This window comes from Nyctibius grandis, chromosome Z (genome assembly GCF_013368605.1).
Source record: "Nyctibius grandis isolate bNycGra1 chromosome Z, bNycGra1.pri, whole genome shotgun sequence".
In the NCBI taxonomy this organism is placed as follows: Eukaryota; Metazoa; Chordata; class Aves; order Nyctibiiformes; family Nyctibiidae; genus Nyctibius; species Nyctibius grandis.
In genome coordinates this window covers 33,155,082-33,176,566 of record NC_090695.1, presented here as the reverse complement: position 1 = coordinate 33,176,566, position 21,485 = coordinate 33,155,082, and the positions used below count along the sequence as shown (strand labels likewise).

The following is a 21,485-nucleotide window of genomic DNA, read 5'->3' as shown; positions in this document are numbered from 1 at the left end:
AGTGTCGAATGCCTTACTGAAGTCTAGATAGACTACATCCACAGCCCTGCCCTCATCTACTAAGCGGGTCACTTGGTCATAGAAGGAGATCAGGTTGGTCAAGCAGGACCTGCCTTTCATGAATCCATGTTGGCTGGCCCCGATGCCCCCATTGTCCTGCATGTGCTGTGTAATGGCACTCAGGATGATCTGTTCCATCACCTTGCCTGGCACCGAGGTCAGGCTGACAGGCCTATAGTTCCCTGGATCATCCTTCCGACCCTTCTTGTAGATGGGCATTACATTTGCTAATTTCCAGTCAGCTGCAACTCCTCCAGTTAACCAGGACTGCCGGTAGATAATAGAGAGTGGTTTGGCAAGTTCGTTTGCCAGTTCCTTCATTACTCTGGCGTGAATCCCATCTGGGCCCATAGCCTTGTGGGTGTCCAACTGGCACAGGAGGTCACTAATCGTCTCCTCCTGGATCATGGGAGGTTCACACAGCCCCCCGTCCTAACTTCAGGCTCTGGGGGCCGAGTCTCCTGAGGACAACCGGTCTTGACATTAAAGACCGAGACAAAGAAGGCATTGAGCACCTCTGCCTTTTCCTCATCCCCTGACACTACACTACCCTCCTCATTCAGCAAGTGGTGGAGGCTCTCCTTGACCCTCCTTTTGCTGTTAATGTATTTGTAAAAGCTTTTTTTGTTGTCTTTGACTGTAGCAGCCAAATCAAGCTCTAATTGAGCTTTGGCCCTTCTAATCTTCTCCCTACACGACCTGGCCACGTCCCTATAGACCTCCCAAGTTACCCGACCCTTCTTCCAGAGCAAGTAGGCTCTCTTTTTTTCCTTAAGTTCTAGCCTAAGTTCCCTGTTTAACCAGGCCGGTCTTTTTCCCCGACGGCTTGCCTTCCTACAGATGGGGACAGCCTGCTCCTGAATATTTAGCAATTCCCTTTTGAAGCATGTCCAGCCTTCCTCGACTCCTTTGCCCTCCAGGACCGATTGCCAAGGGACTCGGTCCACCAGCCTCTTAAACAGTCTAAAGTCAGCCCGCCAGAAATCTAAGGCAGAAGTTCTGCTCTTGCCCCTCCTTACTTCCCCCACTATCGAAAACTCTAACATTTCGTGGTCGCTACTCCCAAGACAGCCACCGACCCTCACATCTCCCACTAGTCCTTCTCTGTTTGCAAACAACAGGTCAATCAGGACCCCTCCTCTAGTGGGCTCATCTACCACTTGCATGAGGAAGTTGTCCTCCACACATTCGAGGAACCTTCTAGATTGCTTCCTCTCTGCCATGTTGTATTTCCAGCAGACATCCGGCAAGTTGAAGTTGCCCACAAGTACAAGGGCCGGCGACCGGGCGGCTTCTGACAGCCGCTTGTAAAACGCCTCGTCCGCTTGCTCATCCTGGTTGGGTGGTCTATAACAGACTCCCACCATAATGTCCACCCTGCCGACCTTCCCCCTGATCTTCACCCATAAACATTCAACCTTGTCATCCTCACCATCTTCCTCAATTTCAACACAGTCCAAGCACTCCCTAACATATAGCACTACCCCACCGCCTCTCCTGCTTCGCCTGTCCCTCTTAAAGAGCTTATAGCCATCCATAGTTGCACTCCAGTCATGAGAGTCATCCCACATTTCTGTGATGGCAACCACATCGTAACCTTCCTGCTGTACGGTGGCTTCTAGCTCTTCCTGTTTGTTGCCCATACTGCATGCATTGGTGTAAATGCACTTCAGCTGGGCTAGCGGCCTTGCCCCCGACGCAGGCCTGTCACCCCTAGGTTTATTTGTGGCTGCCCTGGTCTTATCCCCCTCCCCCATCGAACCTAGTTTAAAGACCTTTTAACCAGCCCTGCCAACTTCTGAGCCATAACCCTTTTCCCCTTCTGACTCAGCTGTTCCCCACCCGGTATAAGCAGGCCCGGTGCCATGAAAGCCGCCCTGTGGTCAACAAACCCAAAATCCCACCTACGGCACCAGTCTCTTAGCCACATATTAATCTGTTGTACTTTCATAGTCTTCTTCCTATTACGCTGTTACGCTGAGTGAGACTGAAGGCCAAAGTCCCATTTAGCCTATTGTTCAATTCTGACTCTGGCATTCGGACGTTAAGACGCTGTTCCCCCAGTATAACCCCAGTACTGGCTTCTGACAAACAGTGGTTTTGGAGACTTCTACTTCTCCCCATGCTTTATGTCCCATTCCTGTTACTGTATTAGGTCACCATTATCAGCAATAAGAGACCTAAGCACCTCCAGGCCACAGTTTTCTAACATACTACTTCCTTAAACTATGTAAGTTTATACTAAGTGACTTCAAAAGCTCCCATGTAGCAAAGCTTGTATCTCCAAGAGTTACCTTCTTCCTGAATTTGCATAGGTTACTCCAAATCTGGGGAAATTACGGCATGTCAAAGAAAACTCTGAAGGTTTTTTTTAGCCTGCAGAAAAATAACAGTATGCCTCAATGCCACTTAATTTTTAGAAATGAGTGAACGAGTGTTGCTGCCCTCACTCTCAAAAAAGAAAGAAAGTTTCAATACACACTCATTACAGAGTATTTAAACCTGAATAGTTTTAAAACACTGCACAGCTATAAACAATCAATATGAAACCTATAATAAACACCAGAGCAGCCATACCACATCAAATGAAAAGTCTACCTACCCAAAGACGTTGTATCCAGCAAATGTTAACAGTGGATATAGAGAGAAGTGTTTAAATACGGCATGAAATGTTTGCTTCCTCTAAGTAATCTAGTACCAAGTTGCTGCTCCAAGACTTCCAAACCCAGATGCAGTTCCTATGCTCCTCTAACAGTTCTTTGCCAGTGTTGCCCAGTCTCCCCTGAATCCATGAAAAATTTTAGAATCCACATGGATGGTGAGGAGTTCATATTGTGAAAGGAACTATCTCCTTCTGTTTATTTTGAACCTGCTAATACTCTTCATTCAGAGCCTCTAGCTGTACTGGAAGACCCAGCGAACAATCACTCTTTAGTCACCTTTTCCATGCCAGTCGTCACAGGTCTTTATCATACCCCCTTCCTTTTATTTGACACTCTTTCAGATTGAAAAGTTAAAGCTTACTAACAATTATTAGAACAAAAAGGCAAATTTTTCACCAGTCCTAGTGTGCCTCTCTGAATCTCTCCCAGTTCTCTATTCCTTTTACTGCTTGCTCATTTCCTGTAAATCTTAAAAATAATTATTGAATGATCTTACCATTACTCAGTGTCACTTGCCCAGTCTATAAAATGTATTAATTTGTTTACCAGTGAAAACCAAAAGCTTCAAGGTATGCGTATGAAGAGTTCTATACTTCGCAAGTTGGAAAAAGAATATGGAAAGAAAAAAAAAGAAAGAGTGACAACTTTCTCAACTGAAACTATGTGAAAATTCAGGAATAGTACACGTATGTGTTTTTAAGACTGCAAGTTCACAGGTCTTTACTTTCACATCTCAGTGATACATGCCATCTTACTCTTCTCAGCAATAGTTTAAAAATAGCTCAGAAAAAGTGTCGTGCACCTATATGCACAAAAAATGGATATGAAAACTTATAAAATTTTTCAGAATTTGGTCCTGATACATAACATTTAATTATCAACTTCCAATAGCATTCCTTATATAATATGGTTAATAGCAGGCTATAACACATGGACTACCAGGCCAAGAAACATGCCTAATTATTCCTGCATTCATAAATTGTACTCTTAATCTAGAAACAAGAAGAGAGGTGTCATGTTATTGAAAATAAAACAAACTACTGTGTGAGAATTTTCCTATAGACTAGTGATTTTTATCCCTTAGATCTCAACCTTAGAACAATATCCTCTGCTCCTTCTCAACAGATGTGCCTCACACCTCTGGAGGGCAAAAGCCAGTACATGCTTTGGCTAAAAGACAAAGATTTATATGTCTGCTCACTGGCCAGCAGGCTGCTATCAAATAAGATTTTATGTCGGTACATTTTGTCTGCTTCCCCCTTCCCAGAGGTACTAACCAGATTTCCATCCTCTACCCAGCCGTTAACTGTGAACTAAACTTCTGGAGACTCGTCAATATTTCTATCTTTGTATGAAATCTGGCTAAGAAGTTAAGATTCAAAAGTTACTGATGAAAAGAAGCTATTACAGAAAAGGCAAGGGCACAGAGGAGACAAAGACACTAGCAATGAAAATCTAATGAACAACAACATATTAAGCCTCATTTTCATAAGCTTCACCAAGCTAAAAATGCCAGTACAAAATAAAGCTCTAAGAGAAAAAAAAAAACAACATTGTTTCTTAAGAATTCCTCAGAGTACTAGAAAGCGTTCCTTGTTTGCAATCATACCCTAGGCAGATAAAAGTCACACAACATTAAGTAATAAACACATTAAGTGAGTCAAGGACAATGTTTTTTCCTTTGCTGGAGGTCTGTCCTTCAAACATCTTACACACGGAAATATTGAAAATATTACCTTGAGCTAGTCTTTCAAGCCGTTTCCCATGCTCTGGAGGAATAGCATACCTAAAATTCACATAAAGAAAAGGATGAAATGCTTAAAGACATAATTACTACACATGCCATGACTCACGTATGATAAATATCTAAAAATACAGAAGCCAAAAAGATTAAAGACTGAAAAATTATACAGGAAAAATACACCAATTTCTGAGGAAAAAATACAGAGGGGCTTTATTGAGAAAACATTTTAGCTTATTTCTAGTTTAAACATTATAATATGTAGTTCAAGAATGTTATATTCACTATTTAAAATCATGCATATTGACAATATTTGATATGATTACACCACTCCAGTTAAAAGATACATATATGTTCATTTTCCAAATGACATAAAAACACATAAAATATGTCTAATCTATACAGGTTTCATTTCTTTGAATTTTACTGTGCTTCACAAGACACAAGAGTTCAACAGAAAAATAAGAGCATTAAAACATCTTTATTTTTTCCTATAGCCAATACTATGGAATAAAAGGGTTACTTGTCTTTGTAAAATCATTACAATTAGAGTTTAAAAATGATGTAAGAAATACACTTTCTTTAAAATAAAGAGTTGTACATGTCATGGAATCACTCTGTTCTTACAATAAATTATTTTTTAAAGATTCCATATGCTATCTGCAACAAGTCAGTGACAATATAAAAGAACTAGAATTAACCTCACATTATTTTTAATGTTTATTACAGCTAAAAAATTGAAGATTATTGAAAAGCTGTAATTTCATTCTGCTTTTCTGAACACTTTGCTATTCACATTTACTGGACTTCATAGACATACTGTATGTACTAATTAGGCTTTATTATTGACTTTAACTGCTTCAATATGTGACATAATAGGCTTTTGTTTCAGTTTAATGTTGCAAGAGCATTCCATTGATTCTTCTCTATAAAAAATGTGGTCCAGAAAAGGAGAAAATGCATATTCATCTGTACAACATAATCCAAATCCATTTTCAAACTAAGTCAACATACAGCTTTTTTCTTTTACTGCACTGTGAACACAGATCTTGCTCATCTCCCCTGACAACTCACTCAGATAAACAAGTGAAGGACTCCAGGTCCCTCATTTTGCACAAGAAATAAATATCACCCTACCTCAAGCTCTCATTTTCACACACACAATTTTACTCCATTACAACTGAAACTGCTGCATAGAAGCAAGACCCTTCCACCACATAAGTCAGTGTTTTAAGTTTTGTTGCCCTCCATTTGTACTTCCAAAGTGTTTGTGCCTGTTCTCCACTCTGTATTACACACACATCAGCGTATACATAGTAATCTAAAGTATGTTGAATCTTTCACAGCCCAGCGAAGACAAATGCTATGTACAGCATTACACACTGTACTGTACATCATTAAATACACAACACCATAAAGTAAAACATGACCAGACAGTGTTTACATCTAACAAAAAACTCAACCTAAAGACTTATCTTTGTTTTACCTGTCTCTAATTAGACTGGTATTCTTCCTAAAAAGTTACTCTTCCACAATTACATGCTACTACATTTTTGTGATAATACAGTCACATGCTTCCTTTTGTACATGTAAACATGTAAGTACTTACCAATATTACAAAAATGCAAAACTGGACAACTGTGCTTTCAATAAGTCTCTTGGAAAGATAAAATGGGACACAATTTAACTGGGCTATAGCTATTTATTTAGCTAATCTAAAATTACCACGCAATAATTCATTCAGTGTGAACTGGTGTTTTTCATCACTGTCTTCATTTGGGGTCTGTGGTAACATCTACTCCTCAATCCTTTATTTCTTCCTACTGTTGCCATTGCTGTTCTCTCACAGCTAAGAAAAGGACCAAAGAGACCATCTTTGCAGTATCAGATATTAGGAGCCCCAAAGCCACTCTCCAGGCCCTTCAGGGTTGGTTCCTAACACAATTTATTAGAAAATTAAGCTTTTTTAACACATACGAACCTGCCTTGGATATCAAATTACAGTGACATGAATCTTACTGGATCCTTGGTCTACTGTACAGCACATTAAACAAAAAAACTCCCAAACTCAGACCACTAAGACAAAAAAGTATTCACTCTTAGTCTCAATAGTTAGCTCAGTTAGTTAACTTCAGCAGTGTTAAAAACTTTTAGAAAAATATTTTTCATTATCCTGTGTCCAGCTTCCTTTAACATTACCAAACAGCCACTAACATTTGTCTGACTACTTGTATCTTAAGGCCAAGTCCAGCCTTCTTTACAAGTACATGTAATGGACATTAAATGATAAATCACTAAGTAGTAAAGAGAATGTTTCTTGGATTACAAGCAAAGAAACGGGTAAAAAGGGAAGACCAGATAAAAAGGGAAATGTTAGTGCTAACTACATTTTAATTTTATTAGTTCAGGAAGACATATTTGCTAAAAATTTTGAAAAGACAGATAAAAGCTGAAGAGTCACCATTCATTGTTAGAGTCATACTACAAAGACAGAAAAAATTATGGTACATACATTTGTTGAGTATTGTTCAAAAAGATCTTCTGAAATACGTATTAATTCAGCAAATCAGTGATACTGGCAACAAGATAACGACAAACAAGCAGTAAATATTAAATCTGAGCATTTAATTTGTGTTTCTGAAACATTACATATATGTATTAAAGATTAATTCTTCTACACGATTTCTCAGCACACATTAAATAAGCTAACAACTTCTCTGCCTCTCTTTGTTTGGTTTTTGGTTGCTTGGTTGTTGTTGTTGTAAATAAAATCTCAGTCTTAGGCAATAACATCCACTGTTTATTCATGAACTGGTGACAGTGTAAGCTCCCTGTTCTACCTATATACTTCAAATCCCTAGCAGAGGCAACCACAGTAGTCTAGTAGCTGTGATCACTCAGTCCTGTCTTTAGCTCAGAAAACATGGCTGGTGAAAATTAGGACAGCTAACTTTATGAAACAAAAAACAATGTTCTGGGAACTTGGCTGAAAATAGCAATTCTCAACCTGCTTAATTTTAGTAACTACTTCAGTTACTATTTGATTTGATTTGATCGAATAAGCTAAATAACCTTTGAGTTACTGTTACCTTTACAGTTTCTGTTCTATGAGAATGAATTTATTTTTTCAACAACAACTGCTAGTCCATTACAGTAAAACACACGTTTTACCTTGTACAGCAAAGAAAGAGAATCCAGTACAGGAAAAAAAAAACATATGGATTTTACTCAAGTTCCATTTTATTAGGAACGTTTGGATGTTGCACAGAGATGCACTCATATAACAACATACCTAAAAAAATGCTTCCTCTCCTTTTATTTTCCTTTAAGCCAAACATGGAAACTTTAGTACTACTCACTAAGATATTAACAAGAGTGTGGACCATGGATGAAACTGCTTAATTCAAAATAAAACATAGAATAAAATTACAAGCTTCAGAAGGAGAAAGACATTTCAGAAGAGACAAGGCAAACTAATATTGTCTCTCCACAGCAATATCAACTTTTTCAAATTTCCATTTGAGAGACTGTTGCAGAATTAGACAAACTAATACAATTCTACTACATAAAAAGTGCTTACGGAAAACTGGACTAAAAACACTTACATGAACTGACAACAAATATTTTGAAACAATACCACAGCATGACTTGTTGTACACTTGTAATCCTTCCCCTGGTTATGGTATAAGGTATAACCACTTGATTCTTTTGATAATGAGGTTAGGTCATGAAAAACAAACTGCTCAAAGCTCTTGGATATCCAAAAAGCAAATTTAAAAGGCTGGATTTCTATACAGGTTATCAAAATGACACTGAGGAGATGAAGAAAATATTCCAAAACAAATTTTGATGAGAAATATCATTACATTAATGTAATTTCAGGGTAAAATACAGGAAACAAAATATTATTACAGTAGCTGAGTTTTAAAGAGTTAGGCTTCAAATGGATTTTTTTATTCAATTACCTTTGTCTCTTTCCCATATCTGTGTGTTAAAAAGTCAAGCTTTTCAATTTCAAGTCAGAAAAGCCCCTTTTAGTTCAGTTACTGGTAAAATCATTGTATTTAACTTGGGATTATGTATTTGTAATAGTGCTCCTGGGCTCGTTTTTGACATTAACATCTATAAAAATTTTAAATTTTCCCCTCTTTTTAGACTTGCCTACTGGCTAGATTTGACAGTTCCCTATTCAACATGCTTGCTCCAACTCCATTATGAAGCATCTAGTGCACCCATCTACAATATGCAGAACTTCAGAGCTTAACTCAGCGTTCTGAAATACTTTCTAGGATGAGCAGCCTAGAAGTTAAGCATGGTATCACAGTTAATTACTTTAAGGCTCTTTGCTGAGCCAGGTTTTCATAGAACAGACACCCTATTCATCTGCAGTTGCTTCTCAATTTATAATAAAGAACACATTATTTAAGCAATTCTACCATTGCTTAAAATATCTTCTTCAGGATCTACAACATAATAAAAAACAAAGCAGCACCACATCATCAAATTGATCAGTTGTAATTTCTACAAGGCCAGGAATAAAATTTAAAAAAAAAAATGAGATACAAGAATTTTCATATTAAAAGTTACTAAACCTCCTTACAAAGATGGGATTGAAACAAAACACTTTCAACCCAGTGCTACCAGGTCCTTCAAGAATAATGCAACAAATATCTGTACATTTTTAATAGCAAAATCCCTGTAAGATCGGGGACGAAATGATAATAATTTTTTTTTCTTCACTCTCTGAAATGTCGTCCTGGGCTTTATCAAGAAAAACCTCCAAGTAGCCAGAAAATATGTCACAAACCAACCAGAATTTCTGCAGTAATTTCACAGTAGAAATAAATCACCTAAACTATAATATTAGTAAAATTAAAGAAGTGCAAGTGTATGTGTTTAAAATGTTTTCACATCATTATGAATGTTGATTGACGATAATGTATTGAAAATCATTGGGTTTTTAATGGAATATATTAATTGAATACAAATTTTAATAATTTAGCATTGAAGCTTCTCTAACTCTTTGTAATGTCATTAAAAAAAACTATATTGCCTTGTTTGTAAGATACCGATATATGAATATTTATTTAGAAAAATTAAGAGCAGCATAACATTAAGAATTCCAGCTGTGCTTTCTGAAGAAAAGTTTACATATAATTTTTAAAAGTATTCCACATAATCTACTATAGTAGCTAAAAATAAACACAGTGATCCTATTTTTCATCTGCATCTGAAGTGGGCCTTTCATTTCTCTTTAATCCACTACATAGACTTGATGTGTACTTATTATTCTCTCTATTCTGCATTTAATTAAACAGAGAAACATGAGTGTATGTTGCTAATGACTAATATCCACTTAGTATTAAGTATTGTTTAAATAAATTTTAAAAACGTAATAATCATAAAACCTTAGCCAACATTCTCACTAATGCAGTTTTAAGCAGCATTGCTTCAGAGTTTCAAAAGTTTTCACCAAGACCTGTACAAACTATTAAAATTAAGTGTTCTTCAACAATCAGCATCCATTCCAATTCTAGAAAAAGCTTCTATCACCAATTTTGTTCCAACATGAAAATCCTGGTTTAAGGACATATTCGAGATGGAAATTAAATCAAACTCCTCACTCGGGTAAACCGTGTTAGAAAGAGGAAAAAGGACAATTTGTCTTCGCTGGCTGCAAAGAATGCCAAAACTCAGAAATACCTGCAACATGCTCTGTGACTTGCATAGCTGTCACTGTATAACAACAAAGGATATCCCACTAGAATGAGTCACATGCTTTTAGTTTAGTCTGTATGTTTCCATAGAACGCGAATTTTAATTTCACAGCAAGAAAAGCAGTGGAGCTAAATGATAATAGATACATGAATACAAAGATCTCAGAATTGTTTTTCTTTTTCCAAGGACACCTTAACATCACTCCCAAGATGGAAAACACAGGCTGTAATAGCATACCAGAATGATGAGTATGTGATTACAAGTCCCTAGTTTCCAAGAACAGAACATAAAACCTGTATTTGTCATTTAAAAAAAAAAAAAAAGTATCACGCTGGCTAGTAAAACAGATTTCCTATGAGTCAGGACAAAATTTTATGTGTCAGTACAAAATTCTGTGAACTGTCAGTCGTATTCTGACTTTCACAGTTGATCTGCCTTGCATTTCTCTAATGTCCAGGATGGGGGAATTTAAAAAAAAAAAAAACAAACCAAAAAAACACTGAATACAGTTTGATTTGTCCATAACACAGGTAAGGTAAAGCAGCTCGCGAAGTTAAATAGATGCTTTTTTTGACCTGCAGAGAATTTAAAATTATTAATACTTTAAAGTCATTAATAACCTTAAAATTTTAATAAAATTTAAAGATATGAATGAATGTAAAATCACAAAGTCAACAAGCTTGCACATAGAATGTATTAAAGAATACCAAAAACTACACAGTTATAACACCTTACTAGAACAATCAATAGGAGTATAAAAATTTAGTCAGATTTCTTAAATTTTATAGTAATCTTTCTATCTATGCCTCAGGAAGTAACTATACGAACCTGGGCCACATGAATAACATTGTTCTAGATATCAGAACCAAAAAAGTTACATTTTGTACTACAGAATCATTACTACAGGTAGCTCTACCGAAACTACAAAGCTGAAATACGAAGTAGTCTATTCCTTTCATCACTAAAAACATTAAAACCCACAGAACAGCAGGAAGGTAGTTCAGGAGATTGGTCATTAGCTGTTGAAAACTTCCTTCTCTAACTTATACACTGCAGAGTTAGAAAAGAAAAGGTCACATATATTGTACACTTAATAGTTTATACAAAATAAACTTTATTCCAATACCTAAATGGCTGCTATCAACTGTAGCAGTGCAAAACCTTGTGGAAACATAGTAACTCAAGAACTTCCGGTCAAAGCGAAGAATGTAGCTTCTTCTTGACCTTCAAAGTGAGAGTTGAAAGGTTATTCATCAGACTGTTGTTTTCTTTGTTGCTGCACATGCTTTGTGAATGGGGGGAATAATCCTGTATTGCCAAGGGCTTTGTATTTCTCAGAATGCCGATTAAGAAAAATATTGGCTAAAAACATGTAAGCAGATAGAAACTAGAAAGAACTAGCAGCACAAGCAGTTGCAAATGAGTTGCAAGCAACTTTACCCACAGGTGTAGAATTCTGCAGAAAAGTAAAGACTTGATTCAGAATTGTTCAGCCCAAACATTAGCGAAGTAACTTCAATCTTCTTTAAAAATCAGTATCACAGACTGATAGAAAAGTTCAGGCTGGAAGGGATCTGAGTATTGTCTAGTCCAGTCTCCTGGTCAACATACGGCTAACTTCAAAGTTAGGTCAGTTTGCACAGGGCAACGTATAGTCAAGCTTTGAAAATTTCCGAAGATGAAGACTCAGCAGCCTCCATAAGCAACCTGTTACAATGTAATTATGAGTTATTTTTCCCTTTTATCAAACTGAAATGTCCCTTGATGCAAGCTGTGATTATTGCTACCTTTCCTTTCTTATGTCCGTGCATCACTGAGAAGAGTTTGGATCCATCTTCTCTATAGTCTCCCTATACCACAGATTACAACCCCAGACCATACATCAGAACACATAACTTTTACAGAAAAATTTTTAAGTCAGCAACTATACACAAGTAACAATCAGCTCATAAAATGTTTGTTTGCCCAAATAATTAATGATTTACTCTTAAGGACTGCAAAATACCTCTCCCCTTGCTTTGTCTATAGACTTCTTCTATTTCGCATGTGGATTCTTACGTTAATCCACATTGTTAATTCTCACAAGAATAGAAAAGTGAAGTTCCGCATTAAAAATAAAAGAGTCCTGACAATCCAGAAAAGTTTAGCAGTCCTCAGGAAAGTATCCCGTATGGTTGGAAAAATCCCACAGATAACATTTTCGGAGATGCTAGACATTTGGGCTTTAAAGAAAGATTTATATAAGCATGAAGCTTCTTCAAAGGAAAGCCTCCACAGATACTTCACCACCCAACCCCACTTACAGGCATCAATGCGGGGGAAAAGAAAAATCTATAGAGAAATATATCAGAAGCACTGAAATACATTATATTGTTACAACACATGCATTCACATTATCCACAGTTAGTAATGAAGGAGCCAAAATCACACAGAATCACACAGAATCACACAGAATGTTAGGGATTGGAAGGGAACTCGAAAGATCATCTAGTCCAATCCCCCTGCCGGAGCAGGATTACCTAGACCATATCACACAGGAACGCATCCAGGCGGGTTTTGAATGTCTCCAGAGAAGGAGACTCCACAACTTCTCTGGGCAGCCTGTTCCAGTGTTCAGTCACCCTCACCGTAAAGTTTTTCCTCATATTTATGTGGAACCTCCTGTGTTCCAGCGTGCACCCGTTGCCCCTTGTCCTGTCAATGGATGTCACTGAGGAGAGCCTGGCTCCATCCTCATGACACTTGCCCTTTACCTATTTATAAACATTAATGAGGTCACCCCTCAGTCCCCTCTTCTCTAAGCTAAAGAGACCCAGCTCCCTCAGCCTCTCCTCATAAGGGAGATGTTCCACCCCCTTAATCATCTTCGTGGCTCTGCGCTGGACTCTCTCTAGCAGTTCCCTGTCCTTCTTGAACTGAGGGGCCCAGAACTGGACACAATATTCCAGATGCGGCCTCACCAGGGCAGAGTAGAGGGGGAGGAGAACCTCTCTTGACCTGCTAACCACACCCCTTCTAATACACCCCAGGATGCCATTGGCCTTCTTGGCCACAAGGCCACACTGCTGGCTCATGGTCATCCTGCTGTCCACTAGGACCCCCAGGTCCCTTTCCCCTATGCTGCTCTCCAACAGGTCTGTCCCCAACTTGTACTCATACGTGGGGTTGTTCTTGCCCAGATGCAGGACTCTACACTTGCCCTTGTTCTATTTCATTAAATTTCTCCCCGCCCAACTCTCCAGCCTGTCTAGGTCCCTCTGAATGGCAGCACAGCCTTCTGGGGTGTCAGACGCTCCTCTCAGTTTTGTGTCATCAGCGAACTTGCTGACAGTGCACTCTATTCCCTCATCCAAGTCATTAATGAATATATTGAATAGTACTGGGCCCAGTATCGACCCTTGAGGGACTCCGCTAGACACAGGCCTCCAACTGGACTCTGTCCCATTGACCACCACTCTCTGGCTTCTTTCCTTCAGCCAGTTCACAATCCACCTCACTACCCGATCATCCAGACCACACTTCCTCAGTTTAGCTGCGAGGATGCTGTGGGAGACGTGCCAAACGCGTTACTGAAATCGAGATAGACCACATCCACAGCTTTACCATCATCTATCCACCGGGTTATGTCCTCAGAAAAGGCTATCAAGTTGGTTAAACATGACTTCCCCTTGGTGAAGCCATGTTGAGTGCCCCTAATGATCCCCCTCTCCTTGATGTGCCTAGAGACAGCACCAAGAACAAGTTGTTCCATCACCTTTCCGGGGATGGAGGTGAGGCTGACCGGTCTATAGTTACCCGGGTCCTCCTTCTTGCCCTTTTTGAAGACTGGACTGACATTCGCTTTCCTCCAGTCCTCAGGCACCTCTCCCGTTGCCCACAACTTAGCAAAGATGATGGACAGTGGCCTAGCAATGACTTCTGCCAGCTCCCTCAGCACCCGTGGATGCATCCCATCAGGGCTCATGGACGTCCAGATTGCTTCATTGGTCCTTGACCCAGCCCTCATCAACCAAGGCAGATTCCTCCTCTATCCTGACTTCTTCCGGGGCCTCAGGGGTCCGGGACTCCTCAGGACAGCCTCCAGCATTATAGACAGAGGCAAAGAAGGCATTCAGTAACTCTGCCTTCTTTTTATCCTGTCTCCAGGGCCCCCACCTCATTCATCAGTGGGCCTACATTGCCTCTACTGAAAATAAAAACTACTGAAGTCCCGACATCTATCAATATTCTAAACAAAGAACATGAGTATATGGTTTTTGTTTCTTCAATGGGTTTTTTTTGAGAATATCAAAAATCAAATTCATTCTATCTCATAGCCAAAGATCTTGTAGAATAGAAGTCCATCTTGACTGACAGTTAACATCATCAATAAAATGAATGTAAAGCCTCGCATGGAAAATTCCATGTATTTAAAAACATTAAAGTAGTCGGTATTATCTTTTCTGCCTTTCTGGTCACTCTACTCTTCGATGCTGCATTTTATAAATTGTACCTTCCAAATGAAAGAAGTGGGTTGGATTGTTGTGTCCCTTCTACTGCTTTTTGTGCAACACGGTAATCAGTTATTCAGTACTGTAGAATTTTGTAAGCGTAGGCAGTAGATAAATTTGAAACTAAATTTGAATCCACTTAATTTTAACACATCCACAGTACCGTGATGACTACAGATGGAAGGAAAACTGGTGATCCTTGTCGGGTGCTTAGTTAAGTGGTATGTTTTACAAGTGGGGCAACTTTTACAAGTTATCATTCAAAGTATGAACATAAAAACACATCAAAAACAAAGAATTATTGCTTTACTGTGTGAAAAGTACCTATCCAAGCAACATGGTCATCAGACCAGCAGCCTCTTGTTTTCACCCAAATATTCTCATCTCAGTGACAAGAAACAGAATGTGAAACATTGAGTTCCATTCTTCCCAAGCCATGTACACGCACAGGTAATGGATAACACCATCAGGTGCAGGCTAATTCAGTGTGATGCTAAACACTTAATCAAACTGCTCTGAGGCCCATGTTATATATTGGCAGCGGAACAACAGCCGATGATTTTTCCTGCTAATTAGTATTTTAAAAATTCCAAAGCTGCACACCTATAAGAAGTTGTTACAACTAAACTTGAAACAGTATTTTTTCACAATGAACCTAATTCATTGGTTTCACAGTTCATAACAGGCAATTTGCAACCTCCACATTATATCAAAATAATGCTGCCTATCTAATTCCAGACAATGGGCTCAGAATCCCATGTCACTTTCTAGAAGCAACACTAATTTTCTCTACTATCTATTTAGGTCGTTAATATTTATTATATATAAACGTGATAAATTTTAAAAATATAAACAAATTGAAATCTCATAAACTTAATTCAGGAAGTTATTACATTTGCTGTTTTGAGATGCGAAATTTTAAGGTCCTTTATCACTTTAAAAATTTCCCTATTTAAATATTTCAAGGAATAAAATCCTCTTCCATGGCAGGGGGTGGGGGGTGGAGAATCTCTCCTTTTCTTCTAATTCCCACGTCTTACTCAGCAAAGTTCTCAAAATTCTCCCACTTTCTGGAGAACACTAACTACCGAATCATTGCTCAGCTTCAAGTACAATGATAACCCTTGCAGACTGCTGACAAACCACCGTACTATTTGATTATAGCTACCTTTTTACAGCTACAATCCCTACTCCACTTATGGTCATTTCTGTGACTCCTAACATTCTTGCTTCTAACTTTTCTAATAATTTTCAGCAAGTAGTGTGGCTAATCCTCTCCTCTTCTAATTTGAGCAGAACTGTCTCCCCACCTCTCAGGGAAGTTTTACATATTACTTCCAGTTTTCATACTAAAGGTTTGCACTTCACTGTAATTTTCTGTATCTGTTATTTCTCCTAGACATAGAACATAACTAGGAAACATGTCAGTTCTCTCAATGGTATGCATAACTTGTGCAAAGGTAGCAAGACTCTTCCACTCATGCTGAACTCTGCATCACCTGGCTAAATTTTGACCAGTCTTTGTCAGCTGCTATTCAAATGAAAGTCCTACTAATGCTACCCCAGAAGACCCTGACAGGACCTAGCTGAGTCTCTTATAACCCGTTTACTTTATTGCAATATATGTTCTTAAATCATACAATGATCAGTCTGAGTATGCTTTCCCTTCTTCACGTTTTTGTCTGTAATTTTGTCTAATAGTAATATCAGAACACCACCAATTTTTATTCCACCATACTGACAGAATGGTTTTGGTTGGAAGGGACCTTAAGATCATTTAGTTCCAACACCCCTGCCATGAGCAACGACACCTTCCACTAGATCAGGTTGATCAAAGCCCCATTCAATCTGGCCTTGAACACTGCCAGGGAGGGGGCATCCACAACTTCTCTGGGCAACCTGTGCCAGTGTCTCACCACCCTCACAGGAAAGAATTTCTTCCTGACATCTAATCTAAATCTACCCTCTTTCACTTTAAAACCATCATCCCTCGTCCTATCACTACATGCCCTTATAAAAAGTCCCTCTCCAGCTTTCCTGTAGGCCCCCTTCAGGTATTGGAAGGCTGCTAGAAGGTCTCTCCGGAGCCTTCTCTTCTCCTGGTTGAACAGCCCCAACTCTCTCAGCCTGTATTCATAAGAGAGGTGCTCCAGCCCTCTCATCATCTTTGTGGCCCTCCTCTGGACTCGTTCCAACAGCTCCATGTGCTTCTTATGATGGGGGCCCCAGAGCTGGATGCAGTACTCCAGATGGGGTCTCATGAGAGCAGAGTAGAGGGGGAGAATCACCTCCCTCCACCTGCTGGCCACACTGCTTCTGATGCAGCCCAGGATACAGTAGGCCTTCAGGGCTGCAAGCGCACATTGCCGGCTCATGGTGAGCTTCTCATCAATCAACACCCTCAAGTCCTTCTCCTCAGGGCTGCTCTCAATCCATTCTCTGCCCAGCCTGTATTTGTGCTTGGGATTGACCTGACCCACATGCAGGACCTTGCACTTGGCATTGTTGAACTTCATGCGGTTCACACAGGCCCAGCTCTCAAGCCTGTCAAGGTCCCTCTGGATGGCATCCCTTCCCTCCAGCGTGTCAACCGCACCACACAGCTTGGTGTCGTCAGCAAACTTGCCGAGGGCACACTCAATCCCACTGTCCGTGTCACCGACAAAGATGTTAAACAGGACCGGTCCCAATACCAACCCCTGAGGAACGCAACTTGTCACTGGTGTCCACCTGGACATCGAGCTGTTGACCACGACTCTCTGAGTGCAACCGTCCATCCAATTCCTTATCCACAGAGTGGTCCATCCCTCAAGTCCATGTCTCTTCAATTTAGAGACAAGGATATTGTGCGGGACTGTCAAATGCTTTGCACAAGTCCAGGTAGATGACATCAGTCACTCTTCCCCTATCCACCAGTGCTGTAACCCCATCGTAGAAGGCCACCAAATTTGTGAGGCACAATTTGCCTTTAGTGAAGCCATACTGGCTGTCACTAACCACCCCCTTAACCAATCACCTTATAATCTCATTACTATTTCTCCTGCTACTAGGATTCAAAAATCTGAAAACCTTCACATTAAATCATGTTTTAAAGACTTCCACAACCCCTACTGTGCAACTACCTATCTTTCCTCATTTTTCCACTTCATAAAGGAAGATGAATAGGTATTGGTACACATTCTACACTGGCAAATCCACAAAAACAGGGTCTAGCCATGGCAATCAAGATGTAAGAGTAAAGTTGCCCATGGTAGAAATTTTAGGCAACTTGGAGATCAGATTTCTCGCCATCCTGTATCCACTGAACCCCTGAAAAGAATTTCTGAACCTAAATCACCTGCTTTATTTTGAATTTCATCATACATCCATCTCACCCCATTCCTCTTACAACCTAAATAAACTGCCCAGTCCAGTCTCACTCTCTTAACCCATCTAATTTTGGCTGTCTAAGCACTCTCTCTTCGACAATCTGGTCTCTTTTTCTTAACATTATCACAAAGACGGCATTACCTCTTTCCATAGTATATAATCCTCTTTATTTTATGACTGACCAATCCTGCAAGGCATTTTGCGGTTTATTAAATACATCACTAAACAGGAGTTTTTTTAACATAATGTATTGTTTCTTGTCATTTCCAGTCTTCAGAAGAGCGAGGCAACAAAGACCAGATGGAATGTCACAGAAAACATCACAAATTGATATGTAAATTAATATTTGTATTATACTGCAAGTTTACACTGTACTCCTTTCAATAGAAAGTAAAAACTCTGATTCTTTACGCAGAATTCAGACCTCCACCATCATCTAAAGGTGAAGAAAATGAGCATAATTTTAAAAGATATTACTTTCTAAAGTAAAATATTAAATATATTCTCCATATGTCTTTACTCTTTTTCTCTAAATGAAAAAAGAGTAAATTAGTCCAATTATTATTATATTTGAAGTATCCACAGTGCCATGAAAATAATTACTTTGGGCCTGCTTAATAACCACTTTCACCTATTCATTATTAATATTCTTCAAGAGAATTTACGCTTCAAAGAATTCCTATCAACACGACTGTTTTTCATGACTCAGGTAAACAGTACAAAGAGTAAGCACTGCTTTCAGATACTTAATAAACCCAGAATTATTTTCCAAAATATAAACATCTTATTCAGATTTTTTTAATTTATAAATGTATAATGTAAATTGAAGCATTATCTATATTTTACCCACAGATCTAATCACATAGTAATAGTCTAACATTTTTACTATTAACAAGAATCTGGTTTATGATAGGCATTAATTTCAAGAGCAGTTCAATACTTCAGCAACACAACAAAATTCCTCAAATCATTACACAAGAGTAAATTCTCTTTAGTGAGGGCTATATCCCTGAAAAAATAATTACAATAGAAGAAAATACTTAACAACAAATGGCAGAGTGAAGGAATTTTTAATACTAATAAGCAGTTCACAGATACCATTACGAAAAAAAATCAAGAACAAACTGAATAAATGTCCTGGTTTGGCCTAAACCAGGTCAATTTTCCTTTCAGTGATTTTTACTTTCAGCTAAGTCTCTTCTAGTAACTGCACTTTCTGAAAGTAACTGCATGTTTTGCAGACAGTGTCTGCTTCCAGGACTGATAACGCTCAAAGTTTGTAGTTATCACCGAGGCACCGGCAGGGATGTTGTGCAGAAAGGCTCTTGCTGTACTTGTTCTTAGAGAAACCAAAGTCACTGCTAAATTCCTCACTGCTTACGAGTGAAGAGCCGCAGAAAGGTCACTGGTTTAATAGCCAGCCCAGCTTTAAACCGTGCCAATAAAGTAAATCATGAATCACACCAATGGCTCTTCTTTGTCTTCTTTTTTTCTAAGACACTGTGATGTATAATGAGGTACCATCTTCAAGATTTCTTTCCCCTCAGAAAAAAATGCAAAGGAAAAATTGCAGTAAAAATTCTGCCTGATCGCAAGTAATTTTGATAGACTCTATTCCCCTTTCCAGCAAATCTTTCCTCACCAGATCCTGCTCTCTTCTCCCCTCATATTGTTCTGTTTCAGAGGTTCTAAGTTTTCTCAATTCCTTTTTCTCCTTCGAATTATTTCCTCTCTTTAGCACTTTTTTTGCAAGCAAAAAAATAATCTATAAAGCAAACATGTATTACACAAACTTATACATACATAAACACACAAACAGCCATTTTCCTGATTTTGCAAACGGTTATCAGACACACTTTTCCACTGTGTTTCATATGAGACAGTCAAATGAGGGATCAGAACACATAATATGAAACTATATCTTTCCGTACCTCTTGGAAGTGAAACTCCTCCGACTGTAAGAAGAAATGAAAGTTAACGTATGCCCGAACGTTGGAGAAAGCTTCAAATTCCATAAAGACTGACATAGCAGTCCGATTTAGCTGCTGCCTACAAGTTCTGATCGGGGCTCTCACATGGAAGTGGTTGTCTACTCACAATTCAGAGTAAACACGTTGCTTATCATGTTTTTTAATAAAGTATTTTTCAGTTCTCCACAAGACCACTGTGGCTGTCTTGAAGAACTGCATGTATACCCAGTAAAATTTAAAAAAATATGTATTATTACTGTACATGCTGGAATATTTGGTTTCAATAAGGAAGCACTTGTAAACTCAATTTAAATTTTTTAAGAGCAAACAAGATCTCTTCTATACTATATTTTACTAATATCACATTAACACAAGATACATTTTACTGATATAGGAACAGCATTAGCATAAATTATTGAAGCATTCCTCCAGTAAAAGCTCATGTATAACAACAAATAAATCTCTGACTGTCTTTCATTCAACTTTTTTTTTGCATTGCATTTCTTAAGAATATGGACCTATGTGGTGCAGAAAATGAAGTCATATCCACCACTATTTCTTCAAAAGATGAAGAGGTCAGTGTTTAATGATTTTGTTCATTCGGAAGTTTAAACGAGTATCTGTAAACTAGGAAAGCATTTATCATATTACCAACTCATACCTCCTTCAAAATACTTAATTGAAAAAAAGTTTTCTTAGCTTCTATCCATTGGGTCTAAGGACTTCAGGGTTTAAGTAAATGTCTCTACTACTTGGCATTTTACAATATGCAGTAAGGTTTTCTTTAAATAGCACTTTCAAAATTCCTAAGAATCAAAAATATTTTTTATGCAATCATTGTTTTAGTTAAATTCATCCTATCATCTTAGAACATTTTGCAATTACCTATCCTTACACCCATTTTTAACAAAGATATCGTTCTTACGGCTGTGAAGACTTTCTTAGTATGTCTAATTCTATCAAAGCAGTAATTTCAAAAATAATATATATATAAAATAATTCAATTCAAAACATAGACTTGCATTACTGCAATAGGTGGTGTCTACCTTCTTTGCCTAACACAAGAGATTCACTATACAAGGCAAGCAGGTAAACAAAGCAATGACCTAAGAACCAGCAGCTGACCAACCTACCACCTTCTCAATACAGGATGATGCATAAGTCTTTGTCTTTTGTATGGCTATAAAAAGAATTAATAATGTTTTATGGAATTACCAGCTACAAAATTTTTCACCTAAGTTTGGATGACTAGAAATTGCCAGAACTGAGCTAAGCATAACATATCTTTTATATATCTTTCTCTTCACAGGTATTTTGAAAAGATTTTATCATCAAAAGGGGACCATTTTTCTCATATACTTTAAGATACACATATACCACAATCTATATGTATAACGTTAAACTTACTCGTCTATTAAGGCTGTTCAATCAAAAATCTAAGATTATGGAGATAGGATACCAGAAGCTTCATATT

The 21,485-nt window shown here is 38.3% G+C and overlaps 1 protein-coding gene across 1 annotated transcript in view; it reads right to left on the bottom strand.

Moving 5' to 3' along the window:
• The window catches only part of LOC137676957 (lysine-specific demethylase 4C-like), a 231,841-nt gene extending 227,336 nt beyond the window's left edge, over nt 1-4,505 (bottom strand). The window contains exon 1 of the mRNA XM_068424161.1: nt 4,460-4,505. The gene's annotated coding sequence lies outside the window, so the exon portion shown is untranslated. The remainder of the gene's footprint in view (nt 1-4,459) is intronic.
• Nucleotides 4,506-21,485: the final 16,980 nt, after the last annotated feature.